The sequence below is a fragment of the Chiloscyllium punctatum genome, chromosome 35 (genome assembly GCF_047496795.1).
Source record: "Chiloscyllium punctatum isolate Juve2018m chromosome 35, sChiPun1.3, whole genome shotgun sequence".
NCBI classification, from domain to species: Eukaryota; Metazoa; Chordata; class Chondrichthyes; order Orectolobiformes; family Hemiscylliidae; genus Chiloscyllium; species Chiloscyllium punctatum.
The window spans coordinates 1090903-1118781 of NC_092773.1; the positions used below are offsets into that span (position 1 = coordinate 1090903).

Genomic DNA, 27879 nt, shown 5'->3' on the forward strand with positions numbered 1-27879 from the left:
GATCTCCTCAATATCTTGCTTAAGTCCACCAGTTAAATTTATAAATGCAAGGAATCAAAACACTGGCTTGCAATACCTTTCTTCCAAGTCAAGCTTTGGGAGTCTTGTTGCCACTCCCTGAATTGTTCACTGCAGTTCCCCCCAGAATCGAAATACCTTCACAAAGGTGTTCACAGTGGTTGAAGTGTGGTTTATCTCGGTTTTATTTCATTAACTTTCCCAGTCCTTTTTAAGACCGGCTTGTGACGTTGCAATGGTACATATACCAAGATGCTGAAAATGTGTTGCTGGAAAAGCGCAGCAGGTCAGGCAGCATCCAAGGAGCAGGAGAATCGACGTTTCGAACATAAGCCCTTCTTCAGGAATGAAGCAAGTGTGTCCATCCTGGTTGGGTCCAAATTTTGTTGGTCGGAACGTAGTCCGGAGTCCGTGCAGGGTCAGTCAGTTCCGTAGGCAGGTGCTGAGGAAGGAGATGTGGCTGTGGTAGCGAGTCTGTTTGAGGACGTGGCTGAAGAGCTTCTGTGCAGAGGGGTGTGCAGTGAGAGAGGGACTCACTGAAATCCTTGTAGAGGGAGGAAGAGACACACTTTCCTCATTCCTGAAGAAGGGCTTATGCCCGAAACGTTGATTCTCCTGTTCCTTGGATGCTGCCTGACCTGCTGCGCTTTTCCAGCAACACATTTTTCAGCTCTGATCTCCAGCATCTGCAGTCCTCACTTTCTCCTCGATATATACCAAGATCTCAGGTTTTGTAGTTTTTCACTATTTGTAATGTAATAAATGGGAATGCACTGTGGGTTCCATGCAGCCTGCTCCACCATTCAACATAATTACAGCTTCTGCTCTGCCTGTCCTCATATCCATTTATTCTCGGATGCACTAAAAACATCCTCCCAGCCTTGAATATGGTCAATAGTTGATCACCCCCAATCCTCAAAAAGGGAAAAAAATTCCAAGGATTCATAATCCTTTGAACACAGTAACTTCACTTCATCTTAGCTCTGAATTATCATCCTCTTACTGTGAGGCTGTGTCCTCTTGTTCTTGATTCTCCAGTCAGCTGAAACACCAACTCAGTGGCACTCTTCTCAAGCCCATTCAAAAAACATGCGTGTTTCAGGTAGAATACCTCTCATGTTTCCAATTCTGCAAAGAACATAGATCCATTTCACTCAGCCTATCATCATTCCAGAAGCAAAAGTCATGAATCTTCATGGCACAACATTCAAGGCAAGTAAATCCTTCACGATGGACAAAGACCAAAACCATGCACAGAACCCCACATCTGGTGTTGTCAAATTCGCAGACCGCCTTATTGTTGCAGGGAATACCAATGTGTCATTTCGTCCTCACACAAGTGCATTCAGTGCCTCTTTGCTACTGCACCCTCCAAATCCATAACCTTTACTATCAAAAACAAGAGCTGTACATTCATAGGAACACCTTGGAACCACATCTCCTTTGCTGCCACTGGTCAAAATACTGAATACCCTTACTCAGACTCTAAGTACAACAGCAGTTCGAAAAGGCCATTCACTGCCACCTTTTTGTGCCACAAAATGTCCTGCTGAGAATGTACATTTTCATGTTGCATGCCCTTTAAAGAATATTCCATTCCTCAATTATTGCCAAAAAGAATAGCATCACATTTCTCCACATAATACACCATCTATCACTTAGTTACCCACTCACTAGTTGTCTATGTGTCCTCGTGCCCTCTCTGTCTTCCTCTTGTAGCCTTGCATTAAATGCTCTCCGTCTTTTCACCTAAATCATTACTAATGATTGTAAATAGCTCAGGCCCCACAATATTACCCTGTTCTCAACTTGGTCTCCTTCTTAAAGATGGGCCTGCTGACAGCAAGTTTCTCACTCTGCAAGAAACAAGTGTCAGCCTTAAAAATTACTCAAGTGCTTGCAGTCACTTCTCATTTATTCATTACCTGGTGAACAACTTTGAAATGCAGATTTTTGGCCAGATGTACTGCAAGCAATAAAGGATAGTATGTACACTCGCTACAAAAATGCTGACATATCTCCTTCCTGCAGTGTACCAACTAATTAGAGCATAAACTCACCAGTTACCAGCTATTAGGACTGAAGCTGTTGCATAGATTCAGGTGATGAGCTGGGAGAGTTCTATCTCTGTTCAAAGCTTCATCAAATTAACATCATATTATCTTAAGATTATTGTAATGATTTGATAGCAGCTGTCAAAATCTTGACATTAAGTACTGATCCTTTCCTGCAGTTCCGTCCTCTTATTTCCCAGAGCTGTTCACACAGATGCATTTATTTCCATTCCTTACAGTTATCTCCGCTCATAATTTTATTTACAAAGGCCAATTGGAGACTGTGTGGGCTGTTCTAATTTGTCTACACCCAGCATCTTACAGTTGACAGTTTCTAGCTTCACTTCCATTCCCTAGAGAAACAACTTGATAAACATTCTCTTCATCTACAATGAACAGCATTTGAAAGCCAAGTAAAATATGACAAGACAAACACTGATGAGGTAGATTAAAGCCTCCTTTATCTTGCCCCACATCAAACACTCCCAACACAGGTATACCACAGAGTTTGATAGAGTAACGCTCCCTCTACCCTTGTAAACTGAAAGTAAAGCTCCCTTGACTGTCCCCAAACATTTCAGAGGTTAAGGGGAAATCTTATAGAGGTTTATAAAACCATGAGGGGCATAGATAAGGTGAATTGCAAAGATCACTTTCCCAAAATTAGAGGGCACAGGTTTAAGCTAAGAAGGGAAAGATTTAAAAGAAACCTGAAGTGCAACTTTTTCACACAGAGGGTGATGCACATATGGAACAAGCTGTGAGAAGAACTGGCAGAGGCAAGTACAATTACAACATTTAGAAGACATTTGGACAGGTACATGGTTCAGAAATGATTTGGAGGTTCCTGTGACAGCTATCTGACGATGGTATCATTGCCTAAGATAGTCAGGCCACATACAAGGTAATTCCGGAAAGCTAGTGCTCCCAAATAAACCTGTTGGACTATAACCTGGTGTTGTGTGATTTTTAATGTGGTTCAGAAAGGTTTAGAGGGATATGAATGGAATGCAGGCAAATGGGACCAGTTCAGTTGAGGAAACCTGGTCAGCATGGATGAGTTGGGCCAAAGAGCTTGTTTCTGTGACGTTTGACACGATGATTTTGTTGTGGGGAAAATCACCAGTCTCGGAGTCAGAGTTGGGTTTCAATGACAGAGTTTATTGTACAAGGAAATACCGGAGCTCTAGGGAGAGAGAGAGAGAGAGAGAGAGAGAGAGAGAGAGAGACACCATAAGCACAGTGGCCAGCCGCGAGTCCTCTCTCCACCTGGAGCACATGTCAAGATACTTTTATACATTTTGTAATATAATAGGTCAGTGATAAGGTTATTGTCTTTGTAACATAGTTTGTTTATTGTAAACATTGCAGAATCGTTGATAGTTTCGGTGCAGTCATTGTCAGTTCCAGCACAGACATTGTAGTAATGGGCGCTAATCGCTCTTCCTGAAATAGATGATTACTGCAGCCCTAGGTATTAGCACTTTGTATTGAGTCGATATCAAACAGTTAGCATTTCTTTAAGAGGTGTTGGCTGGACCCAGACACTTTGGCGGGCAGCATATGCTACTCATGTGTATTCGCTCCCCCACCCGCCTTAAACAAATCAACTGGGTTGTGAGTGCACTGTGCTGGCATCCTGGTGGCCCCAGGCAGTGTCTGTGTTTGCTCTGCTGTCTCTCTCCAAATTGTGGTCCGGCGGCCATCTTGTGTGGCAAGTGGCCAACTTATGGCTCAACAGCCATCATGTGTGTCCGTGTGCCTAGTGTCACCCTGCCCCATGCCATCTCCCACTTCACTCCCTCCTTTGTGGTCAAGGAGGCGACTTCAGAGATCTCCCGCAGACCACCCAATTTACATGTGGAGATAGGTCATCTCTAGGAGCTTCTCCTCCCGTGGGGTATCATGGACTGCCAATTTTGTTGGGGGCTTTTCCTGGTGACACTCGCTGCAAGCACAGTTCTCGTCAGTAGCGCCTTACAGCAGAGTTTTAAACACTCGAGACCCACACAGAATACCACCATGAGTGCAATGAGGAGAACTATCCTGTGTGCCAAATAGGATCCCCAAGATTTACCTATCAACCAATTTAGCCAGCTGTCTGTAATTGGGGCTCCCTGTCAAAAGAAATCCAGCTGGTCTTGAAGGCTTCTGTGATGTTAGAAGAATCATCAAAAACATGGGTGATACAATTGTCATCAATAATTGTCCAAACTCCCCCTTGCTGTGCTCATTGATAATCCACAGCATAACGTGTCTGCTGTGTGCAGAATCTGAGTTCAGCCAATTCTGTATTAATTGCTTCCAGAGCGTTTGAAGTATTATTGCCTAAGATAGTCAGGCCACATACAAGGTTTTCAGCACTGCTGCACCCCCCCCCCCCCACTAAAGACAGAGATCCCGAGGATCCATATTCTAATGATGACCTCAAAGTGGTGGGGATCTGCCAGTCAGCACAGAACTCCTGGCTGATGGAGCAGTTCACTATCTTTCTCTGAACATGGCCCCCACTGGGGCACGGTACATTAAGGTGTGCAATTGTCCCTACTGCTAACAGGTTTGAGAGGTCTGGGGTGTCTGTCGCATAAATCCCCTTAAAAAGAAAAACAAATACCTTCGCCGCTCGATAGCATACGTTGTCCTGTCCTTCTGACTACCCATGTTGCCTCTGATCCTCTAGGTGGCCACCCCCAACTACCCCCCACACCCCCAAGCTGGTAAGTATCAAACGGGTATGTCCATGTGGCAGAGTTAATGTGAGTGCCATTGCACTGACCACATACGAATTGTCTGCCTACGGTCACATTCAAGCTTGCCTGCTCACTGCAGGTGCAGGTCAACTGTCCACTGGTGACTGTACAGTGCTGATAAATGCACTGTGTCTGGACGCATGAGTCATTTTTGGGAACCAAGGCATAAACATATCCCCATCCCTGCCCTGTGAAACAGACTGGGTAATTACCGGCTTTTAAATGGGTCTTCCTTCCCTGGGCAGGTGGTCCGGCCCAGCTGCACACATCTACCCTGGATTCCCCGTTTGTATTTTCCTATCTGCCCCTTACACAGTGCGCCCGAGGTGTCTACCTACACAGCTCGCGAGGGGTCATAGAATCATAGTCATAGAGATGTACAGCATGAAACAGACCCTTCGGTCTAACCTGTCCATGCCGACCATATATCCCACCCCAATCTAGTTCCACCTGCCAGCACCCGGCCCATATCCCTCCAAACCTTTCCTATTCATACACCCTTTCAGATACCTTTTAAATGTTGCAATTCTACCAACTTCCACCACTTCCTCTGGCAGCTCATTCCACACACGTACCACTCTCTGAATGAAAAAGTTGCCGTTTTGGTCTCTTTTAAATCTTCCCCCTCTCACCCTAAACCTATGCCCTCTAGTTCTGGACTCCCTCACCCCAGGGAAAGACCTTGTCTATTTACCCTACCCATGTCACTCATGATTTTATAAACCCACTGAGGTGCCCACAAATAGGGACTCTACTGATCGCGCCAATGGGTAGCAGACAGTTCGGTTCCCACGCAAACTTAGGTGGGTTTTACATAAGACGTTATCTTCAATCCTGATATGCTCCCAACAGTCGCGACACTTAAACACAGTAAAATACATACAGGTGGACACACTTTTGCAGTTAAATAAAGTTATCACTCAAAGTCTTTGTTTTCGTCAGGAGGTGCAGTCGTGTTCCTGTGTGGGTTGTTCTGTTGTGTTTTTGCTTACCCCCTGCCCCTGGATGACCATCTTGTCCGCCGTTCCTGTCTGCACCTGGGGAATAGTCAATGACATTCATTTGGTCACAGGAGTCTTCAAACGGTTTTAGATGGGTGCAGTGTTTCCATGTGCCTTTTCCTTTAATATCTATACAGGCACAGGGGTCCCCACTTATTACCATGTCATATGGCCCATTCCATTTTGGGGCAAAGCCTGGTTTGTCAGGCAGTGCTCGCACCAGGACACGGCTTCCTGCTGCTGGGACCTCAGGGAAGATTTCGAGTTCCCCTGCCTTGTCCTTTTTGTCCTGTTTATCAATTACAGATTTCCACATCCTTTTCAATTGGGAGCTTAATTCTACCACATATCGCTGAATTTTGTCTTTGAATGGACCCACATCAGTGCCATCTGTGATATTTGTCTCTAGAAATTGCATTGCTCGCCCGGTCATTAATTCATCTGATGTTAGCCCAGTTGCCTGATTCGTGGTGGCTCTTCGTCTCATTAGTATGGCTGGCAGCACTTCAGCCCATGTTCTGAGGTTTGCATAGCCTTCACTAAGTATTTTTAAGCATTCGACTCATTCTTTCTACCATCCCTGAGCTCTTGGGGTGATAGGGAATGTGAAATTTTTGTCTGATGCCAAGTAATTGGCAGACAGTCTTCATGACCTTACCTGTAAAATGCGTCCCTTGGTCAGAGTCGATCAGGAGAGATACTCCTGCCCAGGGATACCACCTCCGCTAATATTCTGGCTACAGTGATCGCAATGCTACTTTTAGTTGGGAATGTCTCTACCCACCAAGTGAATTGGTCTATGATGACCAGGCAGTACATCTTCCCATGGGAAGGGAGTCACGGCCGCGTAAAATCTATCTGAAGGTGTTCCCAGGGTCCTCTTGGTCTGGGATGGTGTCCCATCCGAACTTTTAAGGGTCTCCCTGGGTTGTGTTGTGCACAAACCATGCATCTGCGGCAGTACTTGGTCACATCTCTTCCCACTCCCTTCCACCACCACTCTCTCCTGGTGACTACTGGCCCTTCTGTAGTTGAGTAGTAACCTGCGAGCCTTCTCCTGTTACCACCCAAGTGGTCTTAGGTGACCACTGCAAAGTAAAATCCTCCCTCATTATTACAGTGGATGGGAAAATCCTTTCTGGGATCTGGAAGCCCTAGCCCGGGAGTGAAGTTTTAAGCTGACTGTATGCCTCCTTCTGTTTAGATTAGATTAGATTAGATTACTTACAGTGTGGAAACAGGCCCTTCGGCCCAACAAGTCCACACCGCCCCGCCGAAGCGTACCCACCCATACCCCTACATCGACCCCTTACCTAACACTACGGGCAATTTAGCATGGCCAATTCACCTAACCTGCACATCTTTGGACTGTGGGAGGAAACCGGAGCACCCGGAGGAAACCCACGCAGACACGGGGAGAATGTGCAAACTCCACACAGTCAGTCGCCTGAGGCAGGAATTGAACCCGGGTCTCCGGCGCTGTGAGGCAGCAGTGCTAACCACTGTGCCACCGTTCTGGCCCCCAGGTTACAGTTCCAAGGTGGGTTTGCCTTGGATCGGTTCAGCCAATTTTGCGAACTTGGGTATAAAGCTCCGACTGTAGTCGAATAGTCCGAAGACCTTCCTGACTCCCCTGACAGTGGCAGGCCCATAAGACCATAAGACATAGGAGTGGAAGTAAGGCCATTCGGCCCATTCAATTATGGCTGATGGGCAATTCAACTTTACTTACCCGCACACTCCCCGTAGCCCCTAATTCCTTGCGAGATCAAGGTAATGCTACATGGTCCACTACTCACTGGCTGAAAAAATGTCTCCTCATTTCCATTCTAAATTGACCTCCTTTAATTCTAAGGCAGTGCCCACGGGTCCTAATCTCCCCGTCTAACAGAAACAAATTCCCAGCATCCACCCTTTCTAAGCCATGCATTACAGAGTCACAGAGTCATAGAGATGTACAGCATGGAAACAGACCCTTCGGTCCAACCCATCCATGCCGACCAGATATCCCAACCCAACCTAGTCCCACCTGCTAGCACCCACCCGTATCCCTCCAAACCCTCCTTATTCATATACCCATCCAAATGCCTTTTAAATGTGGCAATTGTACCAGCCTCCACCACTTCCTCTGGCAGCTCATTCAATACACGTACCACCCTCTGTGTGAAAGAATTGCCCCTTAGATCCCTTTTATATTAGATTAGATTAGATTACTTAGATTAGATTAGATTACTTACAGTGTGGAAACAGGCCCTTCGGCCCAACAAGTCCACACTGCCCCGCCGAAGCATAACCCACCCATACCCCTACATCTACATTTACCCCTTACCTAACACTATGGGCAATTTAGCATGGCCAATTCACCTGGCCTGCACATCTTTGGACTGTGGGAGGAAACCGGAGCACCCGGAGGAAACCCACGCAGGCACAGGGAGAACGTGCAAACTCCACACAGTCAGTCGCCTGAGGCGGGAATTGAACCCGGGGTCTCTGGCGCTGTGAGGCAGCAGTGCTAACCACTGTGCCACCGTGCCACCGTGCCGCCCAGCATATCTTTCCCCTCTCACCATAAACCTATGCCCTCTAGTTCTGGACTCCCCCACCACAGGGAAAAGACTTTGTCTATTTATCCTATCCATGCCCTTCATGATTTTATAAACCTCTTTAAGGTCACCCCTCAGCCTCAGATGCTCCAGGGAGAACAACACAGCCTGTTCAGCCTCTCCCCATAGCTTAAATCCTCCAGCCCTGGCAACATCCTTGTAAATCTTTTCTGAACCTTTTCAAGTTTCACAACATCTTTCCGATAGGAAGGAGACCAGAATTGCACACTGAACCAATGTCCTGTCCAGCCGCAACATGACCTCCCAATTCCTGTACTCAATACTCTGACCAATAAAGGAAAGCATACCAAACGCCTTCTTCGCTATCCTACCTACCTGCGACTCCACTTTCAAGGAGCTATGAACCTGCACTCCAAGGTCTCTTTGTTCAGCAACACTCTCTAGGACCTTACCATGAAGTGTATAAGTCCTGCTCAGATTTGCTTTCCCAAAATGCAGCACCTCGCATTTATCTGAATTAAATTCCATCTGCCACTTCTCAGCCCATTGGCCCATCTGATCAAGATCCTGTTGTAATGTAAGGTAACCTTCTTTGCTCTCCACTACACCTCCAATTCTGGTGTCATCTGCAAACTTACTAACTGTACCTCTTATGCTCACATCCAAATCATTTATATACATGGCAAAAAGTAGTGGACCCAGCACCGAGCCTTGTGGCACTCCACTGGTCACAGGCCTCCAGTCTGAAAAACAACCTTCCACCACCACCCTCTGTCTTCTACCTTTGAGCCAGTTCTGTATCCAAATGGCTAGTTCTCCCTGTATTCCGTGAGATCTAACCTTGCTAACGGGTGTCCCATGGGGAACCTTGTCGAACGCCTTAGTGAAGTCCATATAGATCACATCTACCCCTCTGTCCTCATCAATCCTCTTTGTTACTTCTTCAAAAAACTCAATCAAGTTTGTGAGACATGACTTCCCACGCACAAAGCCATGTTGACTATCCCTAATCAGTCCTTGCCTTTCCAAAGACATATACATCCTGTCCCTCAGGATTCCCTCCAACAACTTGCCCACCACCGACGTCAGGCTAACTGGTCTATACTTCCCTGGCTTGTCCTTACCACCCTTCTTAAACAGTGGCACAACGTTAGCCGACCTCCAGTCTTCCGGCACCTCACCTGTGACTATCGATGATACAAATATCTCAGCGAGGGGCCCAGCAATCACCTCTCTAGCTTCCCAGAGTTCTAGGGTACACCTCATCAGGTCCTGGGGATTTACCCACCTTTATGCATTTCAAGACACCCAGCACTTCCTTCTCTGTAATATGGACATTTTGCAAGGTTACACCATCTATTTCCCTACAGTCTATATCTTCCATGTCCTTTTCCACAGTAAATACTGATGCAAAATACTCATTTAGTATCTCCCCCATTTTCTGTGGCTCCAGACAAAGACCGTCTTGCTGATCTTTGAGGGGCCCTATTCTCTCCCTAGTTACCCTTTTGTCATTAATATTTTTGTAAAAACCCTTTGGATTCCCCTTAACTCTATTTGCCAAAGCTATCTCATATCCTCGTTTTGCCCTCCTGATTTCCCTCTTAAGTATACTCCTCTTCCTTTATACTCTAAGGATTCACTCGATCTATCCTGTCCATACCTGACATATGCTTCTTTCTTTTTCTTAACCAAACCCTCAATTTCTTTAGTCATCCAGCATTCCTTACACCTACCAGCCTTCCCTTTCACCCTAACTGGCTCTTTGTGTGGAGCCACAGAAAATGGGGGAGATACTAAATGAGTATTTTGCATCAGTATTTACCATGGAAAAGGACATGAAAGATATAGAAAGTAGCGAAATAGATGGAATATACCTAACTGGAATATACTTTCTCTGGATTCTCGTTATCTCATTGCTGAAGGCTTCCCATTTTCCAGCCGTCCCTTTACCCGCGAACATCTGCCCCCAATCAGCTTTCAAAAGTTCTTGCCTAATACCATCAAAATTGGCCTTTCTCCAATTTAGAACTTCAACTCTTGCATCTGGTCTATCCTTTTGCAGCACTATTTTAAATCTAATAGAATTATGGTCGCTGTCCCCAAAGTGCTCCCCCACTGACACCCCAATCACCTGCTCTGCCTTATTTCCCAAGAGTAGGTCAAGTTTTGCACCTTCTCTCGTATCCACATACTAAATCAGAAAATTGTCTTGGACGCACTTAACAAATTCCTCTCCATCTAAACCTTTAACACTATGGCAGTCTATGTTTGGAAAGTTACAGATAGCTGAGATCTCCTTACAAGTTTGTTTCTCAATTTCCCTCTGACTATTAGGGGGTCTACAATACAATCCCAATAATGTAATCATCCCTTTCTTATTTCTCAGTTCCACCCAAATAACTTCCCTGGATGTATTTCTGGGAATATCCTCCCTCAGCACAGCTGTAATGCTATCCCTTATCAAAAATGCCACTCCCCCTCCTCTCTTGCCTCCCTTTCTATCCTTTTCCTGTAGCATTTGTATCCTGGAACATTAAGCTGCCAGTCCTACCCATCCCTGAGCCATGTTTCTGTAATTGCTCTGATATCCCAGTCCCATGTTCCTAACCATGCCCTGAGTTCTACTTAAAGACTAGGAATTTTTGCTGTCTCTTCACCTCCCACCCTCACATTTATTCCCCCTCATTTTATTTCAATTTGTCTTTGTTCTTCTTCATTGCTTCATTTCCTTCACAATTCATAATTTTCATGGTTTATGATAAGACTACTAATCCTGATGTTGAGCAGTTCCCAATTGTCTTTTGGCTCTCACTTGAGTGCTTATCAAAAGAACATAAAGATCAAAGAAAATTACAGCACAGGAACAGGCCCTTTGGCCCTCCAAGCCTGTGCAATCCAGATCCTCTATCTAAATCTGCTGTCTATTTCCTAAGGATCTGTATCCCTCTGCTCCCTGCCCATTCATGTATCTGTCCAGATACATCATAAATGATACAGTTGTGGTCACCTCTACCACCTAGCATGTTCCAGGCGCCCACCACCCTCTGCATAAAGAACTTTCCAAGCATACCTCCCTTAAATGTTTCCCCTCTCACCTTGAACTCATGACACCTCATAACTGAGGCCCCCACTCTGGGAAAAAGCTTCTTGCTCTCCACCCTGTCTATACCTCTCATGATTTTGTAGACCTCAATCAGGTCCCCCTTCCATCTCCGTCTCATCAAAATAATCCTACTCTACTCAACCTCTCTTCTTGACTAGCGTCCTCCATACCAGGAGAAACACCTTGGTGAACCTCCTCTGCACCCTCTCCAAAGCATCCACATCCTTTTGGTAATGTGGCGACCAGAACTGTATGAAATATTCCAAATGTGGCTGAACCAAAGTTCTATACAACTGTAATATGACCTGTCATTCCTGATGAAGAGCTTATGCCTCAAATGTTGATTCTCCTGCTCCTCGGATGTTGCCTAATCTGCTGTGCTTTTCCAGGACCCCACTGTCAACTTTGATCTCCAGCATCTATAGTCCTCACTTTCTCCTGAAACATGACCTGCCAACTCTTGTACTCAATACCCTGACCACTCTATTAATCTGCGTTGCTACCTTCAGGGAACAATGGACCTGACCACCTGTCTGTACATCAAACTTCCCTAGGGCTTTTCCATTTACCACATAGTTTGCTCTTGAATTGGCTCTTCTAAAACTTATCACCTTGCGTTTGCCCAGATTGAACTCCATTTGCTATTTTTCTGACCAACTCTTCAATTTATCTACATTCTGCTGTATTCTCTGACAATCCCCTTCACTATCTGCTACTCCACCAATCTTAGCATCAACTGCAAATTGACTAATCAGGCCATCTTTACCTTCCTCCAGATCATTTGTGTATACAACAGTGGTCCCAGCATGGATCCCTGTGGAACACCACTGGTCACAGTTCTCCATTTTGAGAAACTCCCTTCCACTACTAGTCTGCCTCTTGTTGCCCAGCTTTATCCATCTCGCCAGTACACCCTGGACCCCATGTAACTTTACTTTCTCCATCAGCCGACCATGGGGATCCTTATCAAATGCCTTACTGAATTACGAACCTTATCCTAGCAACTTCTCGGCTAAAAGAACTAAGTAAAGAGCACACCATTCAATGTACTGCTCCTCCAAAATCTAGCCCACTTTGACTTTAATCAAAAGAACCAAAGCTGAAGAAAAACAGATGTAATCAGTTTGTCAGTGATTAATTAATGGAAACAATACTTTGTGTGTCAACTTTAATGGGGACATAAGGACACTGCAAAATAACTGATGTCCACACTGGATCATAACCAACAGAAAAGAGCTTTCTTTCCAGACAATTTACAACATCAAGTGGCTTCAGAGTATAGTGATTACTTCAATATCAACTTAACAAGCGCTAACTACTTCTTTTAGAAGACATCAGATTTCTTATGGACTTGAGCCAGTTCCATGTTTAAACAAGCAAAGAAGGGACATGAAAAACGGTAAAGCGATTCTCAATAGAACTTAATATTCCAGCTGCCGTAGAATATAGACAATGACAGAAAGGGAAGAGACATAACAAAACTACGTGGTTAAAGTATTACTCAACTCTCAAGTTAATAAGACATGCTCATTATTACATTCAATACTTTTGTACAATTTTTCTAGCACATTGATATAAAGGTCCCCTTATAAACAACATTTTTATTTGCTTAATTTGACCTGAGGAATGAGAGAACTCCAGAGACATTTTTGAAAAGTCTTTTCGGTTTTTCAAAAAAGCTTTAGGGAGTTTCTATAGCCTCTTGAGAAGGCTAATAGAGCTGTTGTTCAACATTCTCAGTGATACTATGTATCAGACATTGTTTCATGACTGGATGATTGCTGCAAACAGCTGACCTGATTTCATATGGTCAAGTCTAAAGTGAATACGAAAGATCACCGATCTGAAACCCGCAACTATTCATAAATATCAGACCTGAGTACGTGTAGCTTTATCAATTTTTACAGTCCCCACACCACCTTGTAATATAGTATACACTAGGTAAGTGCCCAGGAAGTGACAGCATCACAAGTCCAAACTTGAAACAAAAGTTTTGCATGATCTATTGCTGTTTACTTTGTTAACTATGGAGTACAAATTATGGGTGTACTGGAATATTATCCACTTGAGTCTGTGCAAACCCTCTGCTGCCCTTCACTAACACTTACCAAAATCATTCAGTCAACCCCTTGCTGGCTGGTCAAGCAATGCCATGATGATAACATTCTCATTTCATTTTATTTATTATTTTGTAAGTTTCTATAGATCTCCCCATAACCTTCTAAACTCTAATGAATACAATCCCAGGATCCTCAGCCATTCCTCGTATGTTAGGCCTGCCATTCCAGGGATCATCAGTGTGACTCTCCACTGGACACGCTCCAATGCCAGATGTCCTTCCTGCGGTGTGGGGCCCAAAATTGGACACAGTATTCTAAACGGAGCCTAACTAGAGCTTTATAAAGTCTCAATAGCACACACTGCTTTTATATTTTAACCCTCTTGAGATAAATGACAACATTACATTTGCTTTTTTAACCACAGACTTAACTTGCAAGTCAACCTTTAGAGAATCCTGGACTAGCACTCCCAGATCCCTTTGTACTTTGGCTTTATGAATTTTCTCACCGTTTAGAAAATAGTTCATGCCTATATTCTTTTCTCCAAAGTGCAAGACCTCGCATTTGCGTGGCAGGTCATGGCATCTGCTGGATTGCCTTCTTTCAGTCATTGGGCATTTCTTTGAGCCTCTGAGATATAAAGTGTCCCTGGTATAAGACTTGTGTTTTGCCAATTTGTGCCTTTGCAGGGCTAACTTTTAAACCTTCGGTTGCTAATTCCATAATACTAGACATAAAGCTTCCTGGTGTCCTGACTCGGACTTTGAGGCAATTAGGATATCATCGACATGTTGGAGGGCAGTGCTACCCTCTGCTAAATCTATTCTCTTCAGAATGTCGCTCATCACCCCGTGAAAAATAGTGGGCCTGTTGGGGAAGCCTTGTGGTCGGCAAGTCTAGGTGTACTGCCTGTCCCTTACTGTAAAAGCAAATTTATTCTGGGACTCAGAGTGTAACGGGAGAGACCAGAACCCATTGGCTATGTGTAAAAGAGCAAATATCTTGTGTTCGGGGGAGAAGCCGCTTAAAATGGTGGAGGGGTCTGCTACAATGGGATGCAATTTGGGGTGTGACTTTATGTGGTCCTGTCCAAGTTGGGGAATTAGTTGTACTTGTGGTTTCTTTCAGGATTCCCTGTTTCACTAGTCCTTGCACTATCTCCACAACTGCTTTTTCTGCTTCGGGTTTTATTGGGTATTGCCGGTGGGGCTTATGCTCCGGTCTGGGAACCCTTATAGGGTCTATGTTAACTAGATCTGTATCTTATTTTGTTTCTGCCATGCTCTGGGGAGGGAGGTGCAGATGACTCTGAATCCCCCATTTTCGAGGTGACTGTAGCCACGTTAATAGTTTCAAGGTGACTTGTAAGTATCCCAATCTTGGTCTTTTGACCGTCCTGTCTGGGCCAAATCAAGTTCCCTTTCGCACAGTTGATTAGAGCATTATAGTGCCCTCATTATTTTGGCAGACATAGAATTTCATGGGGAAATATGTATTGCTTATTTCTACGAGGGTAGTTTTACTTAGATAAGCTGGTGTGTTATCCCCTCCTACCCCGGTTAAGAGAATCATTTTACTTGTGTGGGGTAAGGATAAGTTTGTGATGGATACAGCTGCTCCTGTGTCTACTAGCATTTCACATTTCCTCCTTCCTACTACTGCGGGTATGTAGATTCTCCCCTCTCCCTTATCCTCATGAAAGGGGACAGCTGGTTGTCAGCTCTGCTGACTTCAGGACTCCAGTGGTTCTGCAATGCTCCGAGTGGTGTTTGGGGGTGCCCCATGCTTTTCCCAGCACACTACTTCTACGTGTCCTATTCTGTTGCAGTGGCTGCAGTATTTTACATTGTTCCCTCCTCTATCCCTGGCTCATGGGGCCTTACATTCTTGAGCCTAGTGTCCCTGTCGGCCACAGTTGTGGCAGGATAGTTTTATTCTACTCTTGCCTCCATTCCGGTAGACTGCTTTGTCAGCTCTTGCCTTTATTGCAGGAGTTTCTGCCTCCTGCACCCCACTAGCCTGCTCAACTAGATCATTAGAATCCTGGGACATTATTACTCCCATTTTCAGGATGGCTTGGTGGGCACTAGAGAGTCCATCTCTAAAAGCTTGGATGAATGTCCAGTCCCCCGATCTGGGTTCACTTGCCCTGAGCATTCCTGACAGCACCTCAATAATCGTTCCCCATACTCAGAGGCTCCTTCCTCTTTAAGTTGCTTCGTGGTTGTGATCTTGCTCCAGTTCGTGGGAGCATTTCTTGGCGCCCTCTGGATTTCCTCTTTAAAGTCGGTGAAGGGGGCCTGCTGGGCATCTATCTCAGTTGTAAGCGCGATGGCATGTGTCCACCGTCCTCCCCTAAAGTTTCGGGCTGCTGTGGCATCAGGTCTGCCAGCTACCTGCCTCCACTTGTCTGCTGGCCCATCTGCCCGGATCAGCTGGTGTACATCCCTCAGGTGTAGTTGGTGCCCTACCCATACACTTTCCAGCTCTTCCCAGAATCTGATGTTTGTGCTCTGGAGCTGTAACTTGCCCAAAGAGGCCATAATTTGCTGTCTCTCTCCCCAGGGGTGAAGGGTTTATAATTTGCTTTGGGCTGTAAGTCCGTTCCTCCTCTATAACTCTTGCATAGTTCGTCCAACAGAGGATGCAGTTGGTCCCTGCTGGACGGTCTCGTAAGGAGGAAGCGAATCCACATCTGAATTTTTGTGTACCCTTCTGAATTCCTACTCCTACTTTTGTATTCTATCCTCTAGCTCTTTAACTTGTTGCTGGTCCTTTCTCCACCTACTCGTGGAGACACTCACTTGTTCAATTACGCCTGCTGATTGGAACACTAACAGTACCCCTACCTTTTTAGTTTTATTCCGTTTCTGTTTATCTATCATCTCGCTCTCTTGTGCTAATGTCTGGGATGGATCCCCAACTACTTTTCTTCACTTGCTGTCAACTATTGTCTGTCTGCCTTGTATTTCTCAATAAGGGAATCTGCAGAAAAACTTTGATCTGCCATTTAGCAGATTGTGTACCCCCAGATACCACCAACAGTAAAGTGTTCCAATAATACTGTCCCAGCACCATCCATACGGCCGTAGCAGCCTCCTAGTGAGGTGTGCACTCTACTGGTGGGACTTCTCTACCCTCCCGGTCACCACTACTAGTTGGTACCTACCGGTCGGCTAGGAATGCTGGCTCAATAGGGTGTGCTCTCTACCAGGACTCCTCTACCCTCCTGGCCTCATCTACCAACCCAACACGTCCAGATAGGCCCAGAAACCTACCTCTCGTCCACGTGCTCTCTACTAGTGGGACTCTTTCCTCTCCCAGCCACCCATCACTATTCAAGCTCTGTCATTCTACTACAGACTGACAGGCTACTCACAGACCAGAGCTGCACACAATATTCCAAAAGTGGTCTAACCAATGTCCTATACAGCTGCAACATGACCTCCCAACTCCTGTAATCAATGCTCTTACCAATAAAGATAAGCATACAAAACACCTTCTTCACTGTCTTATCTACCTGCAACTCTACTTGCAAGGAACTATGAACCTGCACTCAAAGTTCTCTTTGTTCAGCAACACTCCCTAGGATGTTACCATTAAGTCTTGTTCTGATTTGCTTTTCCAATGCAGTACCTCACATTGATCTGAATTAAACTCCATCTGCCACTCCTCAGCCCATTGGTCCATCTAATCAAGATCCCGTTCTTCTTTAAGATAACCATATATACCTCCAATTTTGGGGTCATCTGCAAACTGACTAAATTTAATTCCTATGTTCATATCCAAAGATGATAAAAGGTATAGATAAAAAAGACATACAGTGAATGTTTCCTCTTGGGGGGGGGGGGGGAGGGTATTCTAGGACAAGATGTCATAATCTTAGGATGAGGGGGAGCAAATTTGAAATGGAGTTGAGGAGAAACTGCTGCTCCGAAACAGTTGTGAATCTGTGAAATTTGCGATGCCGGGACAGAGAGTAAATTTAAGGAGGAGTTGGAGAGATTTTTAATTGGGAATGGGTTGTCCGGATATGGGGAGAAGGCAGGAAAATAGGGGTGAGGAGTACGTCAGCCATGATCAAATGGTGGAGCAGACTCAAAGAGCCGAACAGCCTAATTCTCCTCTATATCTTGTGGCTGGTCAGGCCGGTTAAAATGATGGAATTTGAAAATGGACGATACATGAGGCATGCTGGGAGATTGAGACAAGCCTCGGCCAAAAGTGCTCAAAGACCCTAGAATAAACATGATGCAGAATCCTGACAGGTTGCAGCTACGGATAGACAGTATACAACTGACCCAGCAACTGCAGACCATACAATATAGATTTGAACTTGAAAGGAACAGAATCGACCTGAATGCCATCCCCAGGACAATCACTAACATGAAGTTGTTTACCAGACACGGAGTGCCTCACACCCTTATTTGGAAAGGACCACCTGACCTACATGCACCTGACACCTCCAGAAATGAATGCCCAAAGACCACCCTGCCATCGACTTGTCAACACCCAGTTGGGTCCAATCGATCAGGGTGATCGAGCTCTGGGCGATCTATTGGTGGATCTCAAAGACTCTCCCAACTATAAAGCTCAAAGTTCCCAGGCTAGGTGCAGTACAACATTAAAATGCAGATTAAGGTTCACTCAACACAGTTCACATAAAAAAACTCTCATGGTCGGTACAACACAGGGTTGGGACACAATGTAAAGCTCAGTTTAAACTGACCATATCAAACAGTTCCTCGGCAGGTACAGCACATGGTTAGATACAGTACAGCTTCCTCGACACTACCTTGTCAACACCTCCAAGGCTAGCACAGTACAGTATTAGACACAGAGTAAAGCTCATCCTGCACATGTTCCCATCTGAAATAACTCCAAAGAGGCAGGTATCCCATCACCGAGCCAGGGATTCTTGATTGGCCCAAGTTAACAACTCCAATCAAGGATTTCATCGTGTTCCAAGTAACACTCCATAGTAAACCGTCCTGCTTAATTTAAATCAGAAACACAGAAAAGATTTATCCCGTGCAGTAATCCGTGCAGAAAATTCGAGGGGCCAAGACCTATTTAAAGTAAAAAGTAACAACGTTATTTCTTAAAGTATAACAGAGAATAACTAACTCACAAATATTTAGAACTACTTTTTCTAACCTATCTTTACCTTCTCTTCTATAATACTAGTCCAATAAAAACTCCCAATTAAGACTTACAGGAAAATTCAAATTTTAAAACCAGCCGAATCTTCTCTTTACTTCTGTTGGTAGATTGGCTCTCCAGGTTAGTCTTGAGGTTTTGCTCTATGTAAACTCCTTCTCTATACAGGTATCTCTCAAAGAATTCTGACTAGCAATCTACAGCTGTTGGTCTGATGGCAGTTCTCTACCCAACTGTTCAATTTTCCCTGGTCTTATACCCCAAAGCAATGAGATTGTGTCATTGGCTTTTAAGACTATCAATATACAAATTCAAACTTGATTAGAATTTGGTATTTTTTCAGGGTCTAATTTAAACTGGCCAAATTCAAATCATTTTTGTCATAGCTGGAGCACACGTTACATTGTGTCTTTTTGAGAACACTTGGTGTTTACTCTCTTAAAGGTATAGCATGCCCACATCTTCATAACAATGGTCAATGAGATCCACCTGGCCCTGGTTCCAATCACTACACTATAAAATAGTGCAGACCAGGCCGAGCACAAGTTAGGGAAACTAAAGGAGCCTCTTCCTTTTATTTGTTCTTCAGTTACGAGCCTGCTTTTGTTGTGCATCTTATTGTACACCAGCTTCTTGAAACCACTGCAGTCCACATGGCCTAAGTACACCAACAGCACTTTAACAAATTTCCAATAATTTGATGGAACAACAGCAATGTAGTTTCAAATCAGAATGGTGCACAACTTGCAGTGGTACTGTTTGTGTTCTCACTCCTCATTTGCACTTAACATTCGAGCTTTCGGGGGTCACAGCTACTACATGAAATGCCAGGGGTTGACATTCAAGTGGACCATCTCGTCCTGCCTGCTGTCAAGTTTCCAGTGTTGTCAGAAGTACACTCACTCACATCAACCCAAAGTGTTCTGTCAAATTCTTTTCATTCCCTACACTCCTCCATACTTATCAGAGAGTTCACCACTGTAACACTGGAACTCTGTAACCATCATTGCTGGTCAGAAAATGTCACCATTAAACCTCCCCCAACAACTTGGAGGAAGAGAGTGTACGCACTGGAGCCAAATGTGCAGATGACACAAAAATAGGTGGAAAGGCAGGTTGTGAGACGGATACAAGCAGTTTACCAAGAAATCTTGATCGATTAAGTAAGTGGCAAAAAAGTTGGCAAATGGAGTACCAGGTGAGAAAATGCAAAATGGCTCATTTTGGAAAGGAGAACAAAAGAACAGAATATTATTTAAATAGAGAGAAACTGCTAAAAGCTCCAATACAAAGGCACTTGGCGAGATTTTGTGCATGAAACATATAAAGCTAGCACAAAAGAGCAGCAGATAATTAGCAAGGACAATGGAATGTTGGCCCTTATTTCAAGAAGGTTGGCGTATTAGAGTAGGGAAGTCTTATTGTAATTGTACAAGGTGCTAGGGAGACCACATCTGTAATAAACAGTTTTGGTCCCCTTCATCATTGGAGGTGGTTCAGAGGATCCACTAAGATGATCCTGGTATCGTGGGATTGTAAGTTAAGCAGGTTGGGAGTCTACTCACTGAAGTTTAGAAGAATGAGAGATGATCTCTTTTAGTCGTACAGGATTCTTAAAGGGGCTGAACAGGGTAAATGTTGAGAGGATGTTTCCTCTCCTGGGAGAGGACCAGAAGGTACAATCTCAGAATAAAGGGGTGCCAATTTAAGACGAAGATGAGATGGAATTTCTTCTCTCACAGGGATGAGTGACTTTGCATCTCCTTGCCACAGAGAGCTGTGGGTCAGAGTTCTTGTATGTGTTTAAGGCTGAGATAAAGATTCTTGACAAATAGGGGAACAAAAGGTTGCAAGAAAGGGTAAAAAAAGTGAACGTTAGCAATGTTGGAAACAGCCACGATCCCACTGAATGGCACAGCAGGCTCACTGAGCCAAATAGCTTACTTCTGTTTCTCTGTCTTAGGGTCAAAACCACTTCACTGCATGCACCTTTTTCTCAAGTGCCATTTCAATTCCTTACATTACCTTTAACACAAACACAAAAGTGCATCAGTTGGAAAGCAACTCCCCCACTTTTTAAAAGGTTTGTTTGTAAGTTCCACCTTTGAATCAATCTTAAAAGGATTTTACGATTCTTTAATTATAAGATTGACAATGTTTGGGAACATGCCTTAGCCTTTTCGAATAAAGGACCGGAAAAAAGGGAAAAATATTACATCACTCAGTAAATCCCTGTCTCAGGCTTAGGAGAGAAAATGCAATCCCATAATTTAACTTCAGTCCCTTCCACCACAATGTCCTCTTTGTGACAAAAGACAAAGGAAGATTATTTGCTGATCATGTGAGGACTGGAAGCACAGGTTTTAGGTTTTACTTAAGAGATATAGTTGCACATCGGAACAACTTTCATCACGAGGCTAAGACTGAAACATAGTGCCCCCGAGGGTCGTGAAAGTGGACCCGATCAAACATTTCAAAAGGAAATCTGACTGGCACATGTGATGAATAAATGACAGAGCCATGGAAAAAGAACAAGGTAATGGGTTACATGATTCTACAAAGAGTTACTTCAGACTCAAAGGTTCAAACAGACTCCATCACTGTCTCATTATGACTCCATGACTCTACCTGAAAATCAACAAGGAAGTTCTTGCATTGTTCAGGCCTAGAATATTTCCTGATTAACTCTGTTGAAATCAGCAATCCAGATCTGACCTCATCAATGTTGCCCGTGTAACTGTGACAACCTCTACAAGTGTCGTGGCAAATCACTAATTAATCTCCTCATGGAGCTCATCGAGTACAAGTTCCCTCAATAACAGGTTGCCAAGCTTGAACTCATCACCTAAGCCCTTTGTAAAGAATCAGACTCATGGGCTTTGCCAGGAGATATTCATTTGCTTATACAGATGATTTACTTGTGATGGTTAATGTTTGTAAACCAAAAAAGGGGGGCCTTCTTGTGTCACAGTGGTATTGTCCCTATCCATGATCAGGAGGCCTGGGGTAAAGTGCCACCTGTTCCAGAGGTATGTAATAATATGATTTGAAAAATAGGGTCAAGCAGATCCAGGGGCCCTCCTGTAGTGAAATGTTTGTGTACTTACCCCTTCCTCCAGTACCAGGAAGTTTGAGTTCAAGTCCAACCTACTCCAAAAGTATGTAATAACATCTCTGAACAACATTTTAAACTGATTGTTCTAAAATTGAACGTCTATCCCAGGCTGGAACAAGTCGATGCACGCCACAAGTAGTGGTTCTATTTTGGTGTTCAACAATAAATGATGTTTCTTTCCAGTCAGGACAACAGTAAACTCACCTGGTGGTGACAAATGCTGTACCATTATAATCCTTCTTCAACATAATTTCACAGCCTTCAGTTCATCATTTATGTTGAGAGTAGCCCCACAATTTCTACCAGCAAGAATAACAAAAACAGCAGCTGCATGAAAACACCAATGCTTGCAGATTCCCACACCAACTCTTCACCTCCCCCACCTAACAAACTCAGCCATATCATCCTAAACTAAAACATATCATCAATCCTCACTAGGTCAACGTCCTGGCTGCAGTGACAAGATCTGGATTGCAGCAGTTCAAAAAAGGAGCTCACCAAAAACACCCACTGAAGGGGTCGTCAGTTAGTATTGACCTTGATAGTAATGGGTGTCATGAATATAACAGTGACTAAAATACTTCTCAGTTTTGCTACCCAACCCAGACCACAACCTTGGTGGCTTTCATTCCCACTTTCCCTGGTCTATGAGGTTTACTCTGGATATCAATAATCCAGTGCAGTTCTAATAATGGAATATATCCAACGTTCTTTCTTAAAGCACAGTACACTACAAAAAAACTACAAATTTATTACCCATACAATGTTTGCAATCACAAGTGAACCTTTTCATTCTTGTTCCAAAATCACACCAGAAAATCTAGTCCCACCAACCAGCACCTGGCCTATATCCCTCCAAACCCTTCCTTATTCATATACCCATCCAAATGCCTCTTAAATGTTGCAACTGTACCAGCCTCCACCACTTCCTCTGGCAGCTCGTTCCATACACATACTACCCTCTGTGTGAAAAAGTTGCCCCATAGGTCTCTTTTATATCTTTCCCCTCTCACCCTAAACCTATGCCCTCTAGTTCTGGACTCCCCGACCCCAGGGAAAGACCTTGTCTATTTATCTTATCCATGCCCCTCATGATTTTATAAACCTCTATAAGGTCACCCCTCAGCCTCCGACGTTCCAGGGAAAACAGCCCCAGCCTGTTCAGCTTCTCCCTATAGCTCAAACTCTCTAACCCTGGCAACATCCTTGTATATCTTTTCTGAACCCTTTCAAGTTTCACAACATCTTTCCGATAGGAAGGAGACCAGAATTGCAAGCAATATTCCAAAAGTGCCTGTTTCCATGCTGTACATCTCTATTACTCTATGTGATCAGCCTGTCCTGTTTCCATTCTAACCACTAAATCAGACTAGTTTTGCAGTGAGGCAAGGGTTTTTTCAAAGAAAAGAATTTCCAATGGAGAAACTACACGTTTAAACTCTTGGTGTTGATTAACTCAATTGGATGGATATCTTGTTTGTGATGCACAGTGACGGCAACAGTATGGGTTCACTTCTGAAACCAGCTAATGTTACCGTGGAAGAACTCTCCTTTTCAATCTCTCTCTTCCCCTGAGACATGGTGACCCTCAGGTTAAGCCACCACTCATTGTCTCTCTGTAATGAGAGACCAGTTCTATGGTCTGGTCAGACGAAAGCAACTTCATCTTTACCTTTATTTACGTTCTTGATACTATCTGGTCTCGAGCAAGCGATCAGTTTGACCACTGGCAAATATAACATCACGTTTTTCAGGTTAACTCAGTCAGATTTCTGTCTCCTTGAAAAGAAGCTAATTGCTTCTTTTAATGAACTTTGAGGTAAAATTGAGCTGATGCTCACTGTTCACTTTTTGTCACCGAACAGCTTGATGATACTTACACAGTCCATTTCCATGTCAATCCCAAATTCAGCTGATAAATAATCCACATTGTCTGTCTTCAACAAAGCTTCAGCTTTCCAGAGTTACTGTGAAGGTTCCGTCCATTATTGCTGAGTAACAATATTTGATGGAATCGCATATGCATTCCTTCATCAAAACACAAATGGCTCCGAACCAGTGACCTTTCTAATTATTAAGTCATCGCCCAGCCTCATTCGGTTTTTCCTTCTCACTTAATTGAACTACACTTAACTACATTTTGGCTATCTCAACAAATTTTAGGTTAATATTCACAATGTCTTTACATCCTATTTGCTGTGTTGACCAGAATACACATTCAGATTACCAACAAACTCCAAGACTATAAGATAAGAGAGTAGAATTAGGCCATTTGGTCAATCGAGTCTGCTCCGCCATTCGATTATGGCTAATGCTTCTCAATTTCATTCTCCTGCCTTCTCCCTGTAACCTTTGATCCTCTCATGAACCAAGAGCCTGTTAAAGTACAGATTTGAGATGGCCAAGGGAATCCCTTCTGGACTTAGGGCTGTAAAGCCTCTCTCTTGGTTCGTCCAGGAGATTGTACTCTTTGGAAGTCTGGAATAAAAACCTCTTACATGCAGTTTAGTTTAATTTAGTCATCCCCTTTATTCCCGAATAGCATCACTGTTACAACATAACACCTAGAAGCCAAAATAACTAAGTTCTAATAACTAGGATACCAGTTCTTCAAGTGCCCCAGCAGGCTACTCCGATGTACTGATACAAAGTGGCTTTCTTTATACAAAAGTTTACAAAAACATTGCATGTTCTTAATTAGACAGATAACAGTCAAAGACAATAAGTTGTAAGGAAGAAAATTTAATTGACAGGCCTGTGTGCGCTTGACTGATTACTCCTCCAGGCCTTGAGCTATCCATCAGGTGGGAAAAGAAATCCAGCCAAGTTAGGCATCTGCGACGAGATAAATTCCTATAAAAAAGTACCAGTCTAAATTAAGTGGGAGATGTCATAAGGTAACCTTGCACAGCTCACATGTCTGACATCGTTGTTTTACGAAATGGCTTCTTAACCAGGAGGACAAACTTTTGACCATAAAATGGCTTCCGAACGGATTGTGTCAGAATCTCTTCAATGTTAGGTTTAGAATAATTTTAAGCTGGGATTCCTGCTTTTTATCTTAAGCACAGAATCATTCTGTACCTGAGGCTGAAATGTTACTGCAAGGTTGTATTTAAATGAATAATTAGTCTTGAATTAAACATGCCTTATTTTCAAGTTTGTGATTCAAATTCAAATAAGACATAAGATCTGTTTAATTAGAATTGACAGTGGGGCAGTCTGTAAGGTCTGTAAAAACAGCAAATTAAAGCTTGGTTTGCATTTCATAACCAGTAATGGCTACTCAAAATCATCAAAAAGTCTCAAAATGCAATTAAATTAAATCCAAAGCAGATCAGCACTAAAGTTAATTTTCTACTGGATTCAACAGCCTCAGCACTAAAATGGTCTCTCTCTCTTTAGTTTCATTTTGAACTCTCAAGTCAGGGTTTTGTAACAGCAAAGACTTTTTTTTCTTTGTGTCTGCCCTGCTTGCAAGGGGTAATAAGAATCCATTATAATTGGCAGCATCTAACCATTAATTACAAAGTTTTTGATAGTACCGAGTTTCGTTTCAGGGTCAGAATCAGACACTGTCATAATTTCACAAGGGAACGGCTGTGAATGGAATGTGACACAGATTCACCAATGCAAAGGCAAATGTTCTTAATTGCCTTACAAGATCCTGTTATCACTTGGTGAGCCCAGGTGATAACAGGATGCTTTTGCATTCCTTGAGCTTCCCCCTTTTTTCTGAGCCTTCCTGCCTATCTATTTTCTTGTGCAGTAAATGTGTTCTATAATTCAGCATTATGTTTTAGTCTAAATGTTAAAAGACAAATTTTAAGGCTATAGACTTTCTCAAACCTACCTACCTACCTTCAAGACACTTGATGACTTGACCTCCACAACCTTCTGCGGAACTGAGTTCCATCGATTTACCATCCTCTGGCTGAAGAAACTTCCCCTCATCTCAGTTGTAAAGAGTCTTCCCTTCACTCTTAGGATGTGTCCTCAGGTCAGAGTCTCTCCTACTGGTGGAAACATCTTCCCCATGTCCACTCTGTATTCTGTTGAGATTGCCTCATCTAAGCTGCATCAAATACAGAGCCAGAGTCCTCAACTGCGCTGCATATGACAAGCTCTTCTTATTCTGGGTACATTCTTGTAAACATCCTCTGGACACCCCCTTTTGAGACCAACATACCCTCCATTTGATACAGGACTAGAGCTTTATACAGTATCAGCAGTATATCTCTGTTCATGTATTCCTGTCCTCTTGAAATTAATGCTAACATCATATTTACCTTTCTAAATGCCAACTGAACCTGCATTTTAACCTTATGAGAATCTGAACTAGGACTCAAGTTGCTTCAGATTTCTTCACACTTGTTCTTCATTGTAAAGTATCCATGTGCATTGTACCTCAATAATATTCACATCAACCATTGATGGTCAATGCTTCTATCAAATCAAACATCTGCAGTGGAACAAATATCCTTCATTTTTGCTCCACATCATATGTCTACGTATCTTTGGAAATGACTGGGGGGGGGGGGGGGGGGGGGGGGGGGTGAATCCACCAGTAATCACAGTCCCAAGTTTATTGTTTTGTGAATTATTTAATCACGATTCAGAACACTGATAATCTCGGAAAGCAAACTTTAAGAGTTAACCCACGTAAGGCCGGGCAGACACAGGGATGTCAACAGCAGCGCGGAAACAGAACTGTAATGTAACAACAGAAGGAAACAGAACTGTACTGTAACAACAGAAGGAAACAGAACTGTACTGTAACAACAGAAGGAAACAGAACTGTACTGTAACAACAGATGGAAACAGAACTGTACTGTAACAACAGAAGGAAACAGAACTGTAATGTAACAACAGAAGGAAACAGAACTGTAATGTAACAACAGATGGAAACAGAACTGTACTGTAACAACAGAAGGAAACAGAACTGTACTGTAACAGCAGAAGGAAACAGAACTGTAATGTAACAGCAGAAGGAAACAGAACGGTACTGTAACAACAGAAGGAAACAGAACTGTAATGTAACAACAGAAGGAAACAGAACTGTAATGTAACAACAGATGGAAACAGAACTGTACTGTAACAACAGAAGGAAACAGAACTGTACTGTAACAACAGAAGGAAACAGAACTGTAATGTAACAACAGATGGAAACAGAACTGTACTGTAACAACAGAAGGAAACAGAACTGTAATGTAACAACAGAAGGAAACAGAACTGTACTGTAACAACAGATGGAAACAGAACTGTACTGTAACAACAGAAGGAAACAGAACTGTAATGTAACAACAGATGGAAACAGAACTGTACTGTAACAACAGAAGGAAACAGAACTGTACTGTAACAACAGAAGGAAACAGAACTGTAATGTAACAACAGATGGAAACAGAACTGTACTGTAACAACAGAAGGAAACAGAACTGTAATGTAACAACAGAAGGAAACAGAACTGTAATGTAACAACAGATGGAAACAGAACTGTACTGTAACAACAGAAGGAAACAGAACTGTACTGTAACAACAGAAGGAAAACAGAACTGTACTGTAACAGCAGAAGGAAACAGAACTGTACTGTAACAGCAGAAGGAAACAGAACTGTACTGTAACAACAGAAGGAAACAGAACTGTACTGTAACAGCAGAAGGAAACAGAACTGCACTGTAACAGCAGAAGGAAACAGAACTGCACTGTAACAGCAGAAGGAAACAGAAACTGTACTGTAACAGCAGAAGGAAACAGAACTGTAATGTAACAACAGATGGAAACAGAACTGTACTGTAACAACAGAAGGAAAACAGAACTGTACTGTAACAACAGAAGGAAAACAGAACTGTAATGTAACAACAGAAGGAAACAGAACTGTACTGTAACAACAGAAGGAAACAGAACTGTACTGTAACAGCAGAAGGAAACAGAACTGTACTGTAACAGCAGAAGGAAACAGAACTGTACTGTAACAACAGAAGGAAACAGAACTGTACTGTAACAACAGAAGGAAACAGAACTGTAGTGTAACAACAGAAGGAAACAGAACTG

At 43.4% G+C, this 27879-nt stretch overlaps 1 pseudogene; it reads right to left on the minus strand.

The window, feature by feature from the left end:
• The window catches only part of LOC140459580 (neuropeptide Y receptor type 1 pseudogene), a 60587-nt pseudogene extending 33221 nt beyond the window's left edge, over window positions 1-27366 (minus strand).
• Between the last annotated feature and the right edge of the window lie 513 nt (window positions 27367-27879).